The sequence below is a fragment of the Anarhichas minor genome, unplaced genomic scaffold (assembly GCF_050575085.1).
Source record: "Anarhichas minor isolate MPS153535 unplaced genomic scaffold, ASM5057508v1 ptg000023l, whole genome shotgun sequence".
Classification (NCBI taxonomy): Eukaryota; Metazoa; Chordata; class Actinopteri; order Perciformes; family Anarhichadidae; genus Anarhichas; species Anarhichas minor.
In genome coordinates, this window is record NW_027466469.1 from 5,860,986 (window position 1) to 5,884,227 (window position 23,242).

The 23,242-nt window shown below is 41.4% G+C and overlaps 1 long non-coding RNA gene across 1 annotated transcript; it reads right to left on the reverse strand.

Annotated features, from left to right (window-relative positions):
* Nucleotides 1–20,190: 20,190 nt before the first annotated feature.
* Nucleotides 20,191–23,214, reverse strand: LOC142955381 (uncharacterized). The gene is made up of 2 exons (XR_012955845.1): nt 22,971–23,214; nt 20,191–21,224 (listed from the first exon to the last, which is right to left on the reverse strand). It is a non-coding gene; the product is annotated as an uncharacterized LOC142955381 (long non-coding RNA).
* Between the last annotated feature and the right edge of the window lie 28 nt (nt 23,215–23,242).

A 23,242-nucleotide genomic window follows, 5' to 3' on the forward strand; every position in this document is an offset into this window, starting at 1 on the left:
TGCCACTGTCAATGTCATATGTTAACAGTAATTATAACAAGGTATTAAAGGTTATTTGACAGTGGCCTCAAATCCCTAATGCAATATATAACATGTTTTTTGCTCAACTCTCTACCAAGACCGACTCCTGCGCTGGTTTCTCCTCAACAAGAGCCAAGTAATAAAGACATGTGGCCCCTGGTCACCCAAACGTTCCCCATAACAAGCTGCTGTACTGTTGAAAGACTGTCAGTCGGATAAAAACTGGCATCAGGTCATCATACAGACTGAACTCTTTGACCCTGCTCTCCATTGAAGGAAACTATGATGAAATCATGTCAGTGTTCAACGTCAAGCCCCCTTGTTTTCTGCTGTAATCATTACAAATAAGCCAATCTATAATGTAAGGACTGTAGTGGCCTATTTCAATACATTGTTTAATGGGTGCCTTGCGATAGTCTGGCGACCTGTCCAGGGAGTAGTCTTCACCCAATGACAGCTGGGATCGGCTCCAGCCCCTCCGCAACCCTGAATATGATAAGAGGTTACGGATAATGGATGGCTGCTGATGTTTTATGCTGATGTTTTATGCTGATGTATGCTCCCATCTATGTGGTTTATGTGGCCACTATGTTAAAGAGTAATTTTTAACATTACTGGGCATGTTGGTGCCGGTGAACCTCTGTCCATACACTTGATTAATGATGCTGTTGCGTCTGTCACCTGTGTGTGTGAATATGTGACCGCTGTGCCAGGCTGTGAGACGTTGTTAATGTTCATGTTGGTGCCTAACGTTACCTCTGATGATGACGTGCATTCAGGCAAGTATAGTCGTAATGGCGTTTTTTGGTCAACATATGCATTTCTCATATGTCATATGTGTTGGTCTTGGATGGGCTGGATGCAACTGGTTGGGCCGCTGTGGTAGATCGGCGCTTCGATCCCTGGCACCGGGAAAGATACTTAACCCCAAATTGCTCCCGTAGGCTGTGCGTGCGGTGTATGAATGGGTTAGTTAGTCCTGATGTGCAGGTGGTACCTTGCATGGTAGCCCCTGCCATCAGTGTATGAATGGTAGAATGACATGTAGCATCAAAGCGGAGGACTAGAAAGGCGCTATAAGTCCATTTACCTGATGTTCTCTGCGCCCACCCTCGCTGTGATTTCTGCCTTCGCCACTGATGAGGTGTTCTGGGTTCGCCTGAAGATCCTCCAACACCATCAGGGTTTGATTGCCCAGGTTGTTCAAGAGAACCACTGCTGTACTCCAAAGGTAGCAGGTGGTGCCATTTGGTTTTAGTTCACTGTGATGTTCACTTTTTTTTTCATTTTGGTTAGCTTGTTCTTCATAACACTTTACAGCCATGTGGAGAGAAAATAACAAGACTTAAGGGCAGAGTCAATGTGAGCAGCTCACCACATGCATGCTGTGAGAGCAGCAAAGCAGCTCTCCTTCCTGTGCTCCTGTGCTCACCAAGCTACCTGCTGAGACCTGGAAACGTGGCAGCATCCACAAGTCCAATGGGGGAAGAGATGCAGAGGAAAAGTATTCCAGCTGACCCAGTAGGTAGTTGTCAAGATACTCAGACTTATTTTGAAGAGAAAAAAAGGGAATGGTACCATTATTACCCAGACTAGAATAGCTAATGGACTGTCCAGCTTTGACCTACTCTACCTGCCCTAGTTGTGCATGTTAACACTTTTATTGCACAATGAGGAATTATTACCAACATTTGGGTGCACTTAAATTCAGTTTCACCTCTGAAGAAAGTTGTATGTATGACATTGTTGTCCCAAAAAAGATAAGAGAGGTAGATAGATACAAATATCTATAGACCTGAGATTCATATGTTACAATACCCATAAGTGGCCACAAAGAATAGGCAGTAATCTCGATTTTACACATACCAAGCAATCCTCCAATATCCTGTACCATATGAATGCTCATATACAGTAAAACAGAGCCTTGCTCATGCCTTACTTTTTGTTCAAATCAGCCTAAATCACAGTGGGGCTGATATTCCACTTTTCCACCGAAAGCAGCATGTATACCTGTTTTTTTAAAATGTAAACCCTCTAACAACAGGCTTACAGGTTAGACTCTTTCTGCTGAACTGGCCTTACTCTTTTTTTCCCTGGTGTGTCACATTTTATGTCATGGATGCACCGGAAACCGGGTTAGTAAACAGTAGAAATGTTGTGGTGGTACTTTTTACATCTCTTACTTATTCCGTCTCTCTTTCAAACTGTCAAACCAGAGTTGGGAGAAAGACTAACGGAGACAGTTTTGATGAGTTGTATCGTTTCTGTCGTTTGAATGAAGTGTGTTTTACAACGAAGACAAAAGCCAGATGTTAGTCGGCGTTGTAGTGGGGTTTTTGAAATAGACACGTATTACTTTACTGGCATCATACAACATGAATCATGAGTTCAAGTAGTTTTCAAACTTTGAACTTGTACTTTAACTTTTCTTTTACTGGCGATTACTTTCAAACATGTATTGAAGTCAAAACACTGACTTTAGTTTAGTAGGTACACCTTTACAATCTATACGATCCAACAGTTGTGGGATAAATCATCATTGCAAAACTTATGCTAAATAGTTGTAGAAACTATTTTAATATTTTAGTAGTTAAGTTAGATGTTGCAGTCTGTTGTTTTGTTGTACTGGACTGCATTATTCTGAATGGTGTTTCCTATATTCTGTCCCAATGGTGGAGGATAAACTATTAGAAACAACTGTCAATATAATGAGTCCAGTATAAAACTGTCTGCCACTGACAGAAGCCTCTAAAATCATCACAGAGTTCCATTTGTTTCTCTCTGATGCTGTGTTAAACATTATAAGCCTGGTAAAAACTGTAGTCTGTAGTCAGTCTAATGTACAGGGCTTCCTATCTGTCTGGTCACTCAGCGCACTGTGTCTTTTTGTAGGCACACTGTACCATACGGTATGTCCAGTTACCAGGGCTCCCTGCGTGGGAGACGCTCCACTGTGGCTGATCAGCGGAGGAGGTGGGAGGTGGCCCAGCGCTGTGTGTGCACACAGCAGACTGACTCTCACTGCAGCCGCTTCTGCTTGGACAGGTAAGTCTACCACGGGGGGAGAAAAAAACATGCAATGTTCACAAGTGTTTGTTCTTTTTAGGCGATACCAACAGGGGACATGTGTCCTCAACCAGTTAACACTCGTTGAAAACACACATGGAATTGGCATGCAGGTGCCCGGGCCACACTGCATGCGTGAGCAGCGTACGACGGCTGTCTCGCTGAACTGCTGTAGCTAGCCCCCGTGTGGTGTCCACATTGCTATAATACATTAGATATACACTGCCGTTCAAAAGTTTGGGGTCACTTAGAAATCCCCTTGTTTTTGAAAGAAAAGCACATGTTTTGTCCATTAAAATAACATCAAATTGATCAGAAATATTGTGTAGACATGTTGTAAATGACTACTGTAGCTGTAAACAGCTGAGCTTTAATGAAATATCTACATAGGCGTACAGAGGCCCATCCTGTCTTCCAATGACAAGCTGTGTTTGCTCATGCAAGTTGATCATTTCAACAAAATAACCGATCATCAGAAAACCCTTGAAACTGTTGTGGTGATTAAAGAAGCAATACATCTGGCCTTCTTTGGACTAGTTGAGTATTTGGAGCATCAGCAGTTGTGGGTTCCATTACAGGCTCAAAATAGCCAGAAACAAAGAACCTATTTCCTCCTTCAACAGGACAATGACCCAAAGCACAGCTCCAAACTATGTAAGAACTATTTAGCAAAGAAGCAGTCGGCTAGTATTCTGTCTGTCATGGAGCGGCACAGTCACCGGATCTCAGCCCTATTGAGTTGTTGTGGGAGCAGCAAGAGGTGCCCATCAAGCCAATCCCACTTGTGCAAGGTGCTTCAGGAAGCATGGGGAGAAATCTCTTCACATTACTTTAACAAATTGACAGCTAGAATGCCAAGGCTGTAATTGCTGCAAATTGAGGATTCTTTGATGAATGAAAAGTTTGAAAGTATTATTTCAATTAAAAATCATTATTTCCAACTTTGTCAATGACATTTCTTCCTATTTAAACTCATTTCATGTATGTTTTCAGGGAAAACAACGACATTTCTAAGTGACCCCACATTTTTGAACGGCAGTGTATATAAAATACATCATAAATAATAATAATAATCCACAATTAAAAGCCGGTACTCTATTAATGTCGTGCAAGTCACTGCATTTTCCACTACAGTGTCCTGCAACTATTTCAGAATAAAAGCCTTGTGTAATCAAATGAAGGGGTTCTGTCCATTGAAAACAAACGTTACAGTGCTTTTTTATTTTGAATAAGAAACAATCTTTCATGTCTAGGACATATTCTACAGATGTACACATTGGAACTGTAGTGATGTCGCTGGTGTGATGGCCAGTCTACTGTCAAAAGATTCCGCAATGCACACGTGCTGCCCGTGCAGGCAGTGTGGCCCCGGGCGTAAATCATATATATTTACCTGCTGGTAACAATGTTTATCCTCCAATACCAGTGAGAGGATAGGTTCCAAGTTTTACAAGTCCATCTTTAAACAATACGGACAGTTGCTGGACACTAATCATCTCTCCTGTGTCCTGTGTTCCCCGACGAATCCAGCTCCAATATAAGAGATGGGGACAGTCCTCGGTCAATGACTGTCAGTGTATAATGGGCATGACAGTATTATATAAAGACGGATATGAACAAATCTGACCCTATCCTTTCATTTTATGTTAAAAAGTGTAGCGGACATCTGAGGAGAGTTTATCAAACGGAAATGTCTATGACACAATCTGAACTAATAAACTTCTGTCAGGAACTGGTGTCTCTTGCCCTTCATAGGTCACTAAGTGGTGAGACTCTCTGTTTCTGTGTGTCTGGACAGAGTCCAGATGGAGTTGGGGTCACGTTTAACACTTAGACCGTTAAGACTGAGTCTACCATGTTATGTGACCCCATCTGTGCGCTTAAGATCAACCACATTCCTGAGGACACATCCAATTATAATACACAACTCAAATAAAAGTTTCCTTGATATGTTAGTCCTAGTCTTAGTAAGTCCCTGTATACAGTATGTATGTGTGTGTGTATATATATATATATATATATATATATATATATATATATATTTATATATTATATTATATAATATATATATATTATATTATATAATATATACATATATATATATATATATATATATATATAAATAATATAATATATATATATAATATATATATATATATATATAATATATATATATATATATATATATATAGATTAAAAACATCTGAGTCTATAAAGGTTAGTCATAGTTAGGGATAACAAGCTGTCTGCCTGCAACTGTGATATAATCCACATCTCTCAGACCAACAGAAGCGGGGGAGGTCTATATATGTCGTATCATTTTTTGATTCATTCAATCTTTAATTGATCAGGTTTAATTCAGCGATTCGTATCAAACTATTTGACATCATGTTGCGGCTGAGATAGCACCGAGTTCAAATAAAGAAGAATTAAAACTAATCTGTAAGTAACTAGTATAAAGTAAGTTCTGTAAAGTATGAGGTTGAATAAAATAATCCAGATGAGAGTGGTTTTGCATAAAGCTGCACCCCCTTTCTCAAGAAAGCTCTACTTTCTCTCGTCTACACCTCTTCGACTGTGGACGTAGAAGCTGAAGGGTGGTCTCCAATACCATCCCAGATGTAAATGAGTTTGATGTTCCTAGACCAAATAAAATAATGTCAGATAGAAATATCTGAGGCCTAATGATCTAAATTAAACTAATATAAAGGTGCTTCATAATCTTTGCTTGTGCTTCTCAAACTCTCAGCTGCTGAACGGTGCATGTTTAGAGTTTATAAAATATACATGTTTGGAGCAAAATGTAAGGTATAAACGTCAGATTTAATTAATAGACATCAATTAATGATTTGAGTCACAGATTCTACCTGTTCACATGCAGTCCTTTTCATTTAAATACTTTCAAAATTGGATAAAGGTTGTTCCTTTGGTTTATGTTGTTCTTTGAACTATGACTAAACCAGCAGCACCAGATCAGACATGGCCTGAAGTGTCTGTGTTTCTTTCCCAGCAGGCAGAAGAGGCCGGCCCTATCAGCGCCTAAGACAGACCAGAGGACAGCATCTCTGCGCAGTGGGCCTGAAATGGACGTATAAGTGACATGCTCTTGATCTAGAAAATGGACATGACTTGTCTTTTACATAAGGCATCCCTTTATTGCTCAGTGCCTGGTCACCAGACCGACGGAGGTATAACCACAAAGCTGCTTGCACAAAAACAGCCTGTGTCTGCTCAGCAGGTGTGGACAATGTTTTTCATTATTCGGTCACGGCTGAGGAATGGTTCACATGGCCCACTTGTGTCCACCATGAAAGACTTTGATAGAGCTCACACGTGTCCATGCCGCGTGATGTGGAGGCCACTTTAAGAGCGTCTGCCATCCGACTCAACCACCTCGCATGCTGTTAAAACATTACATTCTTTAAGAATTCACAACTTGTCGCAGTCACTGAAACGTCCAATATATTATTTTATTTTTTATTAGGTTGTTCCATTAGTTTCAACAGTAACTGTTGAAAGCATTTCAGTGAAACGCTCCACTTTTCCGTGAGATTTATTGGAGGTAAAGGGACCTTTATTAAGCTGTATCCAAGTGTTGTGAATATGAAATGTGTTTCAATATATATAGGCTCTAAATTATATTTTCGTACAATACGTATATGTACAATAAAGGTGTATAATAAGATGTTGTATGTAGAATTATATATGTGATCATGCTAATCAACATTCCTCTGTGGTAAAGAACCCAGTCAAGTAAAGAAACTTACCATGTAATTCCGGTAATTCCAATGGGGCACGATATGTATTGTCTGTTTATTCTTGTAATGTTTGAGCCTCTAACTATTTCCCCAATCAACCGACCATCTGCACACTAAGGACCTTTACACACCGGGGGCGTGACGAATACACGACACAAAAATGCTAAATACTCGCCTGCAAATATTATATGACTAGAGCTTTTATTGTGAAAGGTAAGATCTGGTATGCTCTGCCTTTGTCAAGGTTGAAAGGAGTAACACAGTTCGAAATTTTGTGTTATTGTTTCATGAATATAGGAGCAACTCAACCTCTTCCACACAACGTGATTGGTTCATGCCTTTATTCGTTGTGCAAAGGCAAGAAAAAAACCTGACTGTCTTTTTGCTGCGTAATATTCATATTTTGTGTAAAAGTATTCCCTTTGACAAAAACAACTGGCCTTTACACCCCCCGGTGTGTAAAGGCCTTAAGGCCCTGACCAGACAGAGCATGTTGTGCAGGTGGAAAACGTGAGGCGCACAGCGGCATGAGTTGAAACCATTTAGAATATAATAAAGATTGCAACCCAAGTCTGTGGCACATCATTCCCTTTCTTTTTCTTTGTTTGTTGTTGCTTTGAACCCTGCACAACCTGTAAGGTGAGGACCTCACAGAAGACTGTGGCTCTTTGCACTCTGCACACAGCTTTCCTTTTAAGTTTGACTTGGATATCTGACCCAGCTGTGTGTCTTTACAACACAAGCCTCTGGCTGGTGGAGAGAGGGGAGCCCGAGGAAGACTAGAGATAAGAGATAATAGAGATAATAAGCCTTTCTCTTAGAATGCCATCTATCATCAAGTCTGTCAAGTTGAATATTATACTGCATGGCAGAATTGGGCAAGTTACTTGAAAAGTGCAATCAGTTGACCCTTCACTAAGTCCTTGCCAGTCATAGCGTAGCATCGTCCAGCTCTGACCAGGGTCTAACGACTATCACAGCTCTGCTCCGTAGGCTTGTGCAGTCGTTTTAGATTTTCTCCACTATCGGGCTAGTTAGGGTTACCCCCAAATCCACTCAACCAACCAATCAGGTTGAGTGGATTTGGGGCTCGTCATGGTTAAACGTTGTGTAATAGAGATACTCGTTACAGAGAGGTTGGAAGGAGATATACGTTTCTAAAATGTTACGTTTCTCCGGAAAAATCTGCGGCGCTAACATTGGTAGAGTACGATAGCACATTATTTACTAGCGTTAGCATTTGTATGCTACGTTAGCTAATGAAGGTATACTGAATGTCTACATATGAATAAAAACCCGGCTTTACAGGAACACTGTAGCTTCTTTATTTCATTGTCTTCTTTCTCGATCGCCAGGTGATGTGCTTGTTCGCTTTAACACTGTGACCTGTAGCTTTAACTTCTACCTTTACTCTGTAACCTGTTTTCACTGCTAAATCAGTTTGACATCCTGTATATATCCACACTAACCCAACGGATCTCTTGTATTTGGTGGTTTAAAAGCTGTATTATGCTCACGTGGTGATTAGGTTGAGTTTGTGTCGGTTTATTATTATATATTGTCTGCCGCAGCGGCTCAAATTCCTGTGAGCTGGAAATATGAAACTTACTTGCCCAACTGGAAATGATGTCCTTCCCAAGAAATATAACTCTAATTGGCCACATGGTGGCACTGTAATTAATGCCCAAAACCAAAGTCACATCCATCCAGTGACTTGAGATTTGACCCTCATGTCCAGCTCAATGTCAAAGCCTCTTCGACATAAATCTGCCAAACTAGATTTTCTGAGGTCTCCTCCTGTGGATTATTATTGGAACAAGCTTATCAAAAGCTTATTGAAATCTTACATAGTGTTTCAGACATTGACAAAATTCAAAGGACGTGGCTCAGCACCTAGCTAGAGTAAAGTGAAAAACTGTTGCACCAATCACCACAAAACCTGCAGGATATGGATCGACCGCTAAGGGGCACTACAAATGCAAAAAAATGAGTTTTGCTGAACACAAACCAGATTATGAATCAGAAATTGTCTGTCCAATCCATACAAAATGTGCAAGATATGTTTTATCACAATGTACAGCATGACTGTTGAAATCGCTCAGTATGGGATGCCACTATTTCCAAAACAATTTGTCCAAACATCCCAATATTTTGGTGAATATTTTTAATTAGGCTTTTAAAGCCTGTCCCCAAATGCCAAGAAACATGACGGGGCTTTGAGAGTGCAATTACTGAAAGGCTGCCTACATTGTGATGATGAAACAAGTGTGTGATTGGTCTCACTCCAAGAGACACCAGCTGAAGTGATTTTTCTCAGCTTTATGAAGCGCGAAACCTGCTTGGCTTTGATTTTGGCAATTGACCTGCTTCTCTCTGTTGTGAAAAAGGGCTTGAATCTGTAACAACCGCTAGCGGCTACATTTGTTTTTATGATCTTGTTTGAGGCCGATAAGACCAGACCAGACAACTGGGACTCTATGTTTGGACAAATGACTGCTCTGGGTCTCCAAATACACTCGTTCATCTGATGCAGCAAGCCGCAGTCTTCAGAGCAAAGTGTTAAGTGGTTTTTTTTTGTAGTCTTGATGTGAATGTATTTATTTTTCTCTACATTTGAAACGTGCAGAGTGCTTTCCCATGTAGCAAGGTGAGCAGTAGGTCAGCAAACAAAAGTCAATGCATGGTGTGCACGTAATCAGTGCATATATCCTCCCGTCAAGGAGCATTGAAAAATGTGTGGAATGCTGAAGGTTATCCTAACATATTGGGGCAAACGTCATCCCTTATATTGTTGAGGTTAAACATTCCTTATGAATGAAAAGAAAATGTTTCACTAGGTGCAATAACAATAAGAAACGTGAGAACAAGTTTAGTCAAGGATTGTTCTATTTCATATAGGATCCGCATGCGCAGCGCTGAGAGAACTTTAATCCAGACCCACCTGAGTGTGTGGGCCTCAACTTGGTCCCACCTTGTGTATAGATTGTGAAGAGACCAGACAATCAGCTCCCCTTTTTCTTGATCTTATTCATCTGAATAAGAATGAGAACCTACTCACATGTACTCGCTCTCGATGTCTTCGGACAGCGGTGTCCGCATCTATCTGGCCTGCCAGATGGGATACATCATGCCCTATGATCCATATGCCCGTTGTGAGTGGTTCCTGGACGGGGATTGTATATGAAAAGCAATGCTCTTGTTGACAGACTCTGTTTTGAAATGAATCACTTCCACTAAAGAGTAAGGTTCCTGAAAAAAATACAGCCAGTCCCTGAATTCTACGACTCAGCCGCAGCACATCCCTCACACTGTGTGAGCCGGCTGCCTCAAACCACCACGGGTGCTGTTTTTACAGTTTGTTTTTATAGTTTGTGTGGACGAAACTGTGCCAAACTCTTCTCATCACTCTGTGTGTGTGAGTGTAGACACGCCTCCAGGTCATGTTTGCAGGCCCTCTACCTCTAAAGGGTGCCGTTTGGAGGCTGATGTCTCCACTGATTGTGCATCACCTCGCCGGCAGTGTCAGGCTGCAAGCCAGTGCGTAATGCAGCCTCCAAATGGGTTGCTTCGGAGATCGTTCTGACACAAACGACGGCGGCTCTGGCTTGGCTCGTCTCCTTGACAACCGCAGTGCATTGTATGCTTGTACGACCGCCCGGTGGAGTGAGACTCATCCATGATTTGTGGGCAACTGACTCAACTGTATTGATCTGTAAGACAAGTATCCAAAACGTGGGAAATTCCTGCATCTTTCATTCCGGGGAATACATTTTCAGTAACCGTTCGGCCCCATGCACCTCCAGATGTTTGGAGATGGCACTGGAGCCAAGATGAAAGGTAGGTATGACAATACTATTTCATCTGGACGATCTAGTTTTCACTAGCTTGCTCCACGGAGAAATGGGACTCCAATCAGCCACATGGTGGCGCTGTAATTAACGCCCAAAACCGGCATTTTGGAAAGGTCACATCCATCCAGTCCTAGTGCCAGTGAAAAGACCAAATTGCCACTGGGTATTTTGCTCACTGCAGCCAAGCACCCTCAGCGCTCCTTCAGACATCCATCTGTGCTGTCAGCAGGGGGGTAATGCGATGTTTGGAAAGTGGTTCAACGTTTCAACGTTGAAGACAACTAAGCGACAGCAGCTTACATAAATTGCCAGGTACGAGTGCGTTGGTCACAGCTGCTGAGCATAGCCAGACGGCTGCTGTGCTTAAGGTACACAAACTTACTCTCCATCAGAGCAGTGTATACTGTCAGCAAACTGAACAGAGGAGTGGACATTTGTAGAGACGAGGTCCTTGCTAGATTGCAGCCCCCATCCCCGACCTCATCACGCAGCTTTGGGAAAGATTCAATTAGGCAGAGCTGTATCTGTTTGCACTCTCTGGTTCTCTCTAAGCGTGTGGGACAATCATCCACTGGAAGGGGATGCGTTTGCGCATTGGCCGTAGCCCAGGATACGCTTTCCCGACAGTCCCAACAGTCCCGTTAATCCCTCGGTTTTCGGACCGAGTGCTGGAAGGGCGGCTGTCAGCGTTGGTCCTGAAAGCACTGAGATGCCTGGACGCATCAAGGTCTCTTTGCCTGCAGCAGTTGCCATCAGGCCGCCCGTTTGAACCCTCGTGGCGCGGGGACACTCTCTCTCCCTTGCAGAGGTAGTGATCAGGAATTACCCAGTTATAGGTCATCGTCTGTGCATTTGGCCCCTGACTAAGGAGCGCTTAAAGAGGCCCAGCCTCTCTCAGGATGTTGAGCATACTATTGTGCGTCTTCCAGAGCGTCTCAGTCAGCCAAATGGACAGCTTTTCAGCGTTAGTGTGTGGAAAAGAGCCTGGAGCCCAGTGCGTGTCCTCTGCCTCACATGCTTTCATTCCTTCAACTACTGGTGGACAGGAATTTGGCTTTCAGCATGGTTAAAAATGATGCAGCTGCTATTTCATCCTGTCATGAGAGTTTCGGTGACCGGTCACTGTTCAGCCAATCACTTATATTTTCTGAGAACGTTTTCTGACAGGCGTACAGAGGCATGGACCGATACTACGCTCTTAATCTCCTTAGTGGGATTTAGTACAGGTTATATGCTCACTGATTAAAACCCCTTTCCAACCTCTGGATCAAGTTCCACTCAAGTTTCTGTCAGTCACAACGGCTCTGCTTTTGGCTCTGACGTCTGCGAAGACAGTCAGTAATTTATCTGCTCTCTCTGTGGCTCCTTCATGTCTGAGGACCCAAGGCGATGGCAGCTCGGCTATTTTGCGTCATAACTGAGCGTTTACTACGGAAAACAATCACTGCCTCCTTTAGATCGAAAGTGGTAACCTTGGATGGTTCCTTTCCTCCTCCTCACAGCTCTGAGGAAGAGGCCACGTTTCATCTCAGGGGCAATCTCAGGTGTCATCTGGCATGGATCCCCCTGAGAGCATCAGAGCGCACTCCACCAGAGGAATTTCATACTCCATGGCTTTGCACAGAGGAATGAAAGTGGACTACATAGCTTCTTCTGGTCTTCCGCCTGCTCTCTCACCCGTTTCTCTTAGACACAGAGTTTTTGTGAGAGTGAGTGATGGTGAGAGATCTAATCGTGCGCTCCCCCGCCACTTCTGCTCGTGGAGCTCTGCCTTTATTTCCATACTTTGCTCCTCACTGTTACAGTACGCAATCTTCGTCTTCATTTTCTTACAGCAGTAGAATGTCAGGTATTCTACTGTGAGGCGCCACAATGGTACATATGAAGGTCTTTTCTAAATGCTCCATTGCGCATGACGCACTCTCTCGAAGTGGGTGTGTTTGTGCTTGTGGTACCGGACAGACACAGTGAGGCATAGACTATATCCTGCTCCTCCCTTAACCCAATAGTGATATTTTATACGAAATAGATTGATAGTAACGTACCCTCTAAGATCTGGGACGCTCCTTGCATAGCTGAAGAAAAAAAGCTTTCATATGGGAGAAGATTGTCTGGTGTCATAGCAATTTATACCCACGGTGAGATTAAGGTAAGGCCTACACACACTGGTGGGCGTGGATTTCAGATCTCTTAGTGCTGCGCATGCGCCCATGGGATAAACTACTAACATTATTGTAGCAAAACTAATTGTATAACTATAGTTGTATAACTGTCTCAATCTGTGTGTGTAATCAGATTTGTGAATGTGTACAGGAACCTGCAAATGTGTATTCAGAAGGGAGTACAAACAAATAAGGATACACGAGGTGGGACCGCTAGTATGGGTCAACTTTAAGGGCCCTGAATGGTTGGTCACTCTGGTTAATCAAAACAAGTTCTAACACTATTACATATAGATTAACATCTAAAACAATTTGTTCAAATCGAAAGCAGTGAGGTCAGAAAGTAATTGATTTCTGACGGAATGCCAAATACTGACCCTTTTTTCATTCTAGAGATAAAATCATGTAATTTGGCATAGTTTTCTGGTAATATCAATCTGTGTTTGATAGCTTAATTTAGATCAATATGAACACAATCTCTGCTTTTGTCGCCATTTCTTCTGGTCTTCATATTGTAGGTGGTCTTTTTCATCACAACACTGTCAAAGGTAGACCAGAAGTTGCTTGTCTAATGTAAAACTGCCTGTATCTTATTGCAGAGAAAACACAACTTTGATGTGAGCATGAGCTAAACCACTGCAGCTGGAAGTGGATTTGACAGCTTTGCAGAGATTTTGGGAGTATTTGGCGAGGGTTGATCTTCAGGCTGTGACATGCCTGTGGGAGGAGGTAAAACCAGAATTATTCTTAGCTTACCACAGACAGGGCATATGTCTGCTGGTTTTTAGATTTTTATTTTCCGTGTTGTACATTTGAAAGTGCAGCTCAAGTTAATCCCTGGGTAAATAATCACACTTTGAAAACCATGGGCATTAAAAGAGTACTCGTCAGATTTAGCCTGACACTCATGTAACAGTAGCCCTGTTTGCATTCAATTGTCAAGCAAATTTTAAGCAAACTTTTGAAATTTCCATTAACTGGTTTGGGGCGAATACACACTGTTACAGTTTGGTCAGAAGTTGGCGCCGTAGGCCGCCGTACGCCGAGGTCTTCAGAAATTTGTTTCAATTGGGAAAGTTTTAATTGTTCTTTCATGTCAGCTAATATTGGTCATGATTCATGCTGTCAGGAGACGAAGACTATTCACACAATACAGCAATATCAGAGAAGACACCAACAACAGAAACAGCTGATCAGTCATTTTAGTTAAATGTTAGCTACATCTCAATTCAGTTCGTCTCAAATGTAACGGCTCCTTCCCCAATGGATAAAACATAAACCAGCACAAAAAATGACAATTACCAACATAAACCACCATGTTCTGACCAGACATTTGCAATTTGGAACAAAAAACAACAAAGTTAACACCATACTTAGTCCTGCACAGCATGATGGAAAATGTGTGGCTGTTGCTGAAGACATGCTGGCTTGATGCTTGCTAGAGCAATGCTGTGCATCTAGCAACAAGCACATCCAGTGAGCTGGCTTTCAGTTCAACTGGTCAGAGAAGCACATCGCAACTGGTTGAAGTTCTGAATACCTGTCCTACTTTGTCTCTGATTTGTTGCCTTCTTTGCATAACTACGCCGCCAGTTCGGTTGACGATGGTTGGCCAAGTGAAATTTGAAAACCAGAAATAGTTATGATTAAACATATTCTGTGGTTTTACAGAATTGTACAACACTGATGTTCTTGTCTTGTGATTGGGTTGTTTTGCCAATAGAGTGCTACAGGGATGACGTATATTTTTAGGATTATTGCAGAAGCTTTGTTGCAAACAACAATGTTTATTGAAGCATAAATGCAACCGGCAGAAATAAAAAGCTAACATTTAGCCATTTCTTAGCAAAAGCTTCAAATTTCACTCGAAATATTTACTGATGTATTTTATGTCGCGGAACAAAATGTCAAATTATTTTAAGTTTGTGATAACAACACCTTATTTCAGTCAACGAAAACCCATTGACCTTGAGACGAGAGCGAAGTGCAAAAATTCTGACTCATTTCCAGGTTTTAGGACTCATTCCTGCAGCATTTTATGGACATTGTATGGTTGTATGCTTAATTAACTTTATACACCTCTAAGATAAGGGTTCCAGTTGTACTATGCTTTTGTGTAGTTCAGTTTTATGTTTTGATGGTTTGTGATATCAGAACCAACACAATGTTGTCTTAATACAAGCAACAATTACATAAAAAACACAGCAAAATGTCTCTCCAGATATCACTTTTTTTTATCAGGCTGTTTATCCGACTCCTCGTTCCTTAACACTATGTATGGTATAATCTCACAGGAGAATTCAAGCCCCATTCCTGAAGGAAGGAAATGAAAAACAGGGAGCGGTAACTTTAGCTCACTAAGACCGGACTTATTTCCAGTCTGGAGGAATAACATGGTTACTTTACATGGACTACAAACTTGATCAGCGAGCATTAACCGCCCCTACATCAGACATTCCAATGGAGTTATAGAGCTGAGGCCTCATTATTCAACGGTCAGAGCAACTGCATTGTATAAAGAGTTGCTAGCCATGTTATTCTAGTTGCTAGCCACATTGAGTCATTAGTCTCGTTAGTCATGTGAGTTGCTACTGTCGTTAATGTCATTAGTCACATGAGTCATGGTTTTGTTAGCTAAACCCTAACTTCCTATGAACACGAAAGTTAAAAAAAAAGACTATGTATTGAACAAACGGCAACTGACGCCTTCAAAACTGATTCTAGAGAGGAATCCAGAGCGTCACAGCTTGAAGCTTAGGTCCACAGACCAAGTGTCTGTATTTGATGAGTTGGGAGTGAGAATGTGTTGACTAGACCAGCAGTTTCAAACAAACGGCCTGAGGGCCAGAAACGGCCCGCCATCGGGTCCAATCCAGGCCACAGGATGACTTTGCATTTTGCAAAAATTGCAGAGACAGACATCACATGCTTACGTATAGGCTATGTGACACAACAGTGTTAAGCATCGACTACTCTTCATGTAGGAGTTACCACTATAATATCCTGTGCCAGTACATTGTTTCCATATTACAACTCGGGAAATGGGACCACCCGAGGAACACTTGAATGCACCATTGTCTGCGCTCACCAAGAGCCATTCGAGTTTTCTTATTAATTGCTTCTTAATTGTTCCAGTTTTTGTCCGGCACAGGCCTGCATGTTTTTAATCCTTGCTTGCTGCCTTTACAAAACTGTTTAATAACCTACTGCTGGCAAATGACCTTCTGGCTACGAGCGCCCCCCATTTGGGGGGCAGAGCGAGACGGTTTTGCGAAGAGCGTGTCATAAAATGCACTTTTCAGAAACGAATATAATGAATGCTACACACATGCTATATACCGTTTTAACGAAGAAAGTATGGGTAACAACGTCATGTAAGCCATTTTATACACTGCAAACACAATTATACATGAACTAGTATCATATCTGGAAGATATCAAGAAGATTTGCCACAATTTTGGCCAAAAACCGACGAACTATGGTCTCTGTATGGATCTCTAGACACGAAGCAGGGATCGCACATGGCGGATGAACACATGTAGGAGGGGCGTGATTCGACCCGGAGACGATCAGTGTCGTCGAAATTACTCTCTTTCAAACCGTTCAAAAGTTATGGGTATACATGCCAACATCAGCCACAGGTCACGAGAAAAAAAATTGGGTAAAAAAACTTACGTTTCGATGGTTTTGGCGATGAAAAACGGATTTATTCCAGCAGATTTCGGCGCTGCTCCTTCCTCCATCTTGTGCTGCATGCCTGTGCGTGAGATCAATGCGCTGGCAGAATGAATGGCAAAATGGCAGACGATTCTGTGAGGTGGAGCAATCCATGTAGAGAGGGGGGTTCGCCCTGCATTTTGCGATTTTTAGTCAGTAAACAGACCCGAATACGATCAAACACCCCTGCATGGCTCCCGTTGGACTATCCCGCATCTAAAAAGGTCTCACACGAGTAAATCGGCCAAGCACAGGCCTTACCAGGGTCACATAGACACACATTATAAGCCATTTATTGTTATGAATGACAGATATGACACATCATAACTGCTCAACATTATTCCAAATGGTGTCAAATTGCTTTATTAGGATTATTGAACACTCTTAGTGATAAGAAAAGTGAATATATAGTTAATATTTACTTATATAGTATATATACATACTATATATATATATATATATATACATACATACATACTATATATATATAAATACAGCAATGCAACTGCTGGTTCCGAAAATCAAAATTGTGCTTGCCTCAGACCATTTATGCTGGCCTGCTTCACTCAATCGAAGTAAAATATGTTGTGGGGACATGTGAAACGTGTTGTGCTATGTCTGTGGCGTATTTTTAGGCTTCAATCTGCATTATTTAAAAAAGAAATGTTCAATACAAGTGCTTTTTTTCAGGCGAACCTGGAACTTTTTCAACTTGAGCTGTGCCATAAGTGTATCAGTTATTAACCAGTAACATATACACAATATTTACACAATTCAACACATCTCACAAGTGTTACCTGTATTAAACCATCAAAATTATTAAAATAGACCTTGTAGTTAGAGCTGTGGACTCTCTTGAGTATGGGTATGCAATTTTCGAGCAGAGGCCTAAAAATAGGGCTAGTAGTTAATAAACGTTCTGCTGCAACTAACCCTTTTTTAAAAAAATGTTAAATGACAGTCAAATTAAGTTGTGATGTTTAATGATGTTCAGCTTTATTCTAACAACACACACAGCAGGTCAATCAAGCTATGCAACTTCTGCAACTCTGCTGGCATAGCGGTGTGCGTGTGCACCTTTACTTCCTCAACACACACACAGCCTGTAAACTGTTCAACTGTTGTCGATGAATTTAGTTCATGACCTGATGTATTTGTTAAAGGAGAAAGCTCAAGGTGGTGTCCGATTTCCAGTGGTGTATAGTAACGAAGTAGAAATACTTCGTTACTGTACTTAAGTCATTTTTTTGGATATCTGTACTTTACATTACTATTTATATTTCTGCTGACTTTTACTTTTACTTCACTACATTTTGCAAAGAAAACTGATACTTTTACTCTGATACATTTCCCCTGAAACCTTCGTTACTCGCTACAAAATCAAATCTATCTTTAGAAAAAAATGAATCATGAGACCAACGTCGGGGACTGTGGTGGAACACAGACTGCAACAAGCAGGTTTGGTGAATTAGTGGTCCTAGCTTGCAAGTTAAATCATTGGTTAATCACGTTAATGCGCAATTGCAAACAAGTGCTCTCAAAGCCGCGGTGTTTTGATTCCCAGTGATGCCCAGGATGCTATATGCTATAGCTAGCGAGACTACATGAGTAGAATTCCACTCTACGATGACTGATTTCATGATGGAAGCAGAAATGGAAGCACCTGCTACTCCCGCAACAAACTACGGTGGTGACGAAGACCAACACCCGTGGATCGCTAGCGAGTTAGTGAGCTGAGGAAGTGTTGACAGTTGTGAGATTTTGTTGATTTGAGTCATCTTAGCTATAATCATTGCAGCACTAGTTGGCTAACGTTAGCTAACTTAACATTAGCTAGCCACCACACCATAGGATTGACAGGAGCCGCGAGAGCGCAGCATTAGGAGAATCCTTCCCAGCTGTGCGCAAGCTGTCTGTGAAGCTGAACACACCTCTACCTGCCTCAGCAGCCTGTGAAAGGCTATTTAGCATCGCAGGACTAGTCTTCAGCCCAAGAAGAGCGAGACTGAATTCTCGCAATTTTGAAAACCAATTCTTTTGAAGATAAACAGGACATTTTTCAGTTTCAGTAATGACTGGGTTGTTACTTTCGGTGCTGCTTTAGTATTGATCATGTTTTGATATTTGAGTCATTTTGTGGATGATCAGATGGAGTTATGATGGCAGCAGTCGCCCAATTGCAGATTCAGCTTGAGCAAAACCTTTGTGTTCAAATCAGGCCCATAGGAGTTTACAAGGCAGGTGTCCTTTCTCTAAACACTGACCTGATGCATCAAGTGGATATTTTTTGCTGAACACAATATTATGCATTTGCCCTCTACATCCTCTAGTCAGTATGAGCATACTTATAAACGCACTGTTACAACTCCTTCATAGTGTCATATTGCTTTTCGGAGAATTATGATGGTAAGTTCATAGTAGATGCAAAAGTATACTTATGTACAATATATTATGTTGAACATTGTTGCTCCTGGATGGATCACAGCCAACCCAATTATGTTCAACACAGCTCCATGTCCTTGGTCATGGTGGCCACAGCACTTAAAATAATAAACTTCATAATTCTCAAAATTCTGACCCTTTGCTTTTTTATTAACAGCATTTACTTGTACTTTTACTTTCAATACTTAAGTACATTTAATATCAGAAAATTACTTTTGATACTTAAGTACAATAAATATCAGATACTTTAATACTTTTACTCAAGTAGTATTCTAATAGGTGACTTTTACTTTTACTGGAGTAGTTTTCCAGTAAGGTATCTTTACTTTTACTCAAGTATGGCTTTTGGGTACTTTATACACCACTGCCGATTTCAAATATCTTCGAATCATCTGAGATTCAAATCTGTCATTTAAAAAAGCATGCTAAAAAGGTGGCTGGTACTATCAAATTCAACCTGGCTAACTTTAGGCATATACTGTAAGACCATAGCTAACAACGGAGGCAGCCAAACTCTGTATGCATGCTATGATCTCCCACATAACTGAATCTATTAAGTCCCTTTACAAAACGAACTACTAAAAACACTTGACCAAAAGACCAATAGGCCAATCACCATTGCCACATAGTTTAATAGCACAATCTATTTATTTTCGTTAGTTTGAAACATTCTGGCTTTGGCAACAAGTTGTGATTTTCTACTAATTTACAAATCACTTGCTATTCACAATGCCAAGTGTTTCTAACTTCTTTCAACACAATATAAGCGTTAAAACAATAGAATGTGTGTGTTCTGCGATGCATGAAGCCGGGTGTGTGAGGTGAACAATATTAAAACCTGGGAAAATGTCTTTGTCCAGAAGGAGAAAAGTGGACACAGAGTGCTGGATTTTCTGTAAATGGACGTATGCTCGGTGAGTTCACGGCAGTTTTGTTGCTAAAGCAAATAATATATGGCACCGCTATCGAATTCTTCATGGTAAAAAGAATGTGCAAGGACATTTCAGGACAGAGAAGATAGAGTATATGAACTCAGGACACTGATATATAGACACAGTGCAGGGCTGACAGGTTCATGTTTTGCAGGTGTGTGGCTTGGATCCAGGAGGTGAAACCACAGAGAGAGAGAGAGAGAGAGAGAGAGAGAGAGAGAGAGAGAGAGAGAGTCAGACGGGAGAGGGAGATATATTTATTAGATCATTAAAACACACATAACAATGCCTCACTCGGATACAGTCATCAAATTACACGATGCCTGCAGCATTTTTTAGCAAAAGAATAAGACGGTATTAACCAAAGGAAGATAGAAAGAGAGACATGAAACTAAATACATGACATATAGCTACCATGCTCTTCAATGGTAAATGGACTGTACTTGTATAGCGCTTTTCTAGTCCTCTGACCACTCAAAGCATTTTATCACATGTCATCATTCACCCATGCATTTATTTGGTCTCATGTATTAAGTATTTAACATGTACATGTTATCAATAACATGCATCAACATAGTTATGATTAAGTTGTGAAGTTTGGTAAACAATGTCTTCACAATCCAGAAAAATATCTCATGTCAACATTATTTATGACGTAGAAACATCTCGAGGTTGCGATGTACATTGACACCATATGTTGAGAGCAACAACAGTAATGGATTACAGTATCATGCACAACACACAAATAGCATAACTCACTCCCAGGCCTGTTAACAGGTGGTCATATAAGCGCTCTTTATTGTACAGCTTCAACTGCAACTTTCCCCAGAGGACTAAACTTTTTTTAATATCATTTGGGGATTACATAAAGGGCAGCTGACTACTGTTTGCCCCCATGAGAGAGCTTACAGCAAATTAACGATGAGTGCAAGAGAATGTTCTTGTTGATAGCATAATAACAAGCAGCTGTTGGCACTTGTAAGTATCATGTCACAATTACAGCAGTTGGAACTGGATGTAGCCCACACTCAACGATACAAACGTAAGAAATGATACCACGGAGAAACTGGAATGCGGTTAAACCAGAGCCGTGAGAGGCGTGACACGCAGGGAAGACAGTTTGATTATCTTCATTAACTACAACTTATGAACACAAGAGTCCCGCTCCCTCCATGGTTTGTTCCTCCCGTGTATCCTCGCTCCTAGCTCCTCAGGCAAGCTTCCTCCCTCCTCGACATGCATTTAAGGAATGGCGACGTCCCTCATGATGGAGCGCTGAGATCAATTTCCAGGTCACAAGCAGGAGGAAAGAGGAGACGTGGAGGCACAACATAGAGAAAGAACAAGAGACACTGGACTAGTTCATCAGCTCATCAGACATAAGCGGCTATGGCTATCAAGTTCAGCGCGTTCCCGGATGAGGCCCGCTGTATTTAAGAACTCTGGGTAAAAAAAACTATGGCAGGAAATATGAGGTCATGCTTCGGTCATTGCTGTGAGCCACACAAACACAATTCACCTCCATCGTACTGAGGAGAGAAGTAAGGCTGTGTATTGTTTGAAATTACTTTTGATACAAGTGCTAAAATGCAATACCTTACAACAAAACCCTTTTCTACATTTTGCTGAATGCCATGTCCAATACTCTCCTTTTAACTCTGTTTTGGTCCCCACGAACCCCTGAGATAAACGTCTGGTTTGTTTGCTATACCACGGCGTATCAGAGCCATCGTAGGTTGGAAAAAACAACAGCCTCGGAGACGGGGTAGGGGGATAATATTCAGAGAAAGAAATTGCGTATTCTCTGAGATTAAAGTGCCAAATTTATGAGAAAAGCTAAAAAATGTACGAGAAAAAAGCCCCTCAAATATTCTCTTAGATTATAAAGAACTAAATGTGATTGTTTTTGCTCCAAAAGTAATGTAGCTCAATCGCAAGTTCACTCACTCATAATCTCTGTCTCTCCTCTCCTTGCAATTACCCTCCTCCGCCCCAGTCACCTCCAGTCAGCATCACAGTCATGCTGCTGATTCATCATCAGATTGCAGCAACTCCTTTCACCACCACTGTCTGGACTCCAGAGGGAGTAGGCCTATTGGACCTCAGTATCCCTACCCTCGCTGATAGTACTTCAGGATGGAGTCCAATCGCCAAAGACTTTGCACTTTTCATAGTTGATGCATGTATAATAAATCATTGTTAAATTATAAAACAAGTCTCTCCTGATTGAAATGTTGTTATGGTAAGAATGACGTCTGAACGAGGCGAAGGTCCTGAAAGACACATATACACGTTTTCTTTTATGAATATAAATAAATACCAATATTGTAAAAGTTAGAGGAAAGTAGAGACAGACAACTTTTGCCTCCAGCGGCTCTCATTACTGCAGTGTTTAAATGTGGCATCTGTGGTTTGATTGGAGTTTTTCCTTGTAAATTTTCCACTCAATCTCAGAGAATATCCAAGTTTTTTTCTTTTAAATGTACGACTTTAATCTCGGAAAACTCCCTCAGGAGTTAGTGGAGACCAAACGCACAGCCAGAAGAGAGTGAATATTGGACTTAAATTCAGCAGCTGGCCAGAAACACAAGTGAACACTAATGTTGCTCTGTGTCTGCTGGATGTGCAACTGTGCAACTGTTTGCTAACATTGCCGCATCAATTTAAAAGGTTTTTATATGTAAATATTCACAATTTGCTTCTGCTGCCCCCCAGTGGCCAAAAAGAAAGAATCAGTTATTACAGGATAATGTGAAGAGGAGTAAATGAATCTGGCCGAGCAGATGCCACCTTTCGATACTGCACAACTCGGCACATTTTTCAATCAGGAGATACCGAGTGAATGAAGGAAAGATAATCGTTTATTATAACAAATGATATGTGTTGGTGAAGAGGGAGCTGAGCCGGAAGGCAAAGCTCTCAATTTACCACTCGGTCTACGTTCCTACCCTCACCTATGGTCACGAATATGGAGATGAGGTTAACTCCAAAAATAGCTGATAAAATATCGCCGTGACTCACCGATTATGATTCATAACGGTGCTTGCTAGTCCAGCAAAAACGGTCTTGTTTGATCGCTAAGGGTCCACTCGGTCCAATCCAGTAAAAGATTTAGTCCAAAACACATTAGTACGTCCATAAAGACCCACGGGGGGCTGTTGCATCATTTCAAATTAGCCAGCAGATATGATAACTCGCGATCATAATTCGGTGATTATTTCACTTTTCATGTCAACAGAGCGGAGATTTTCATCACAAAATGGAGGCTGCATTCCGCCGGTTAGATTGACACC